Source organism: Orycteropus afer, unplaced genomic scaffold (genome assembly GCF_000298275.1).
Source record: "Orycteropus afer afer isolate SDZICR_OR568_19922 unplaced genomic scaffold, OryAfe1.0 scaffold00018, whole genome shotgun sequence".
Lineage (NCBI taxonomy): Eukaryota > Metazoa > Chordata > Mammalia > Tubulidentata > Orycteropodidae > Orycteropus > Orycteropus afer.
Window position 1 is genome coordinate 2,843,451 of NW_006921605.1, and position 275 is coordinate 2,843,725.

The window sequence follows — 275 nt, forward strand, 5'->3', positions numbered from 1 at the left end:
CCCTGCAGGCGGACACCGTCAGGGGCTGGGCTGCAGGGAACCAGGAACATTAGGTGGGGCTCTGTGGGTCTCCTGTCCCCGGGGGTCCAAGTCAGAGGGGTTCATTCCTCGGGGTCACGCTGGTCTGGAAGAGGCTTCATGAAGCTGTGCAGACTGGTCACCAGAGGCACAGGGAGTCTAGGCGGGAGACGAGGTGACCGTCCTGCCCACCCGTCTGAGCCCTACCTGCCTTCCTCCCTCCCCAAAAAAATCCAATGAAAGATTTAATAAAAAGC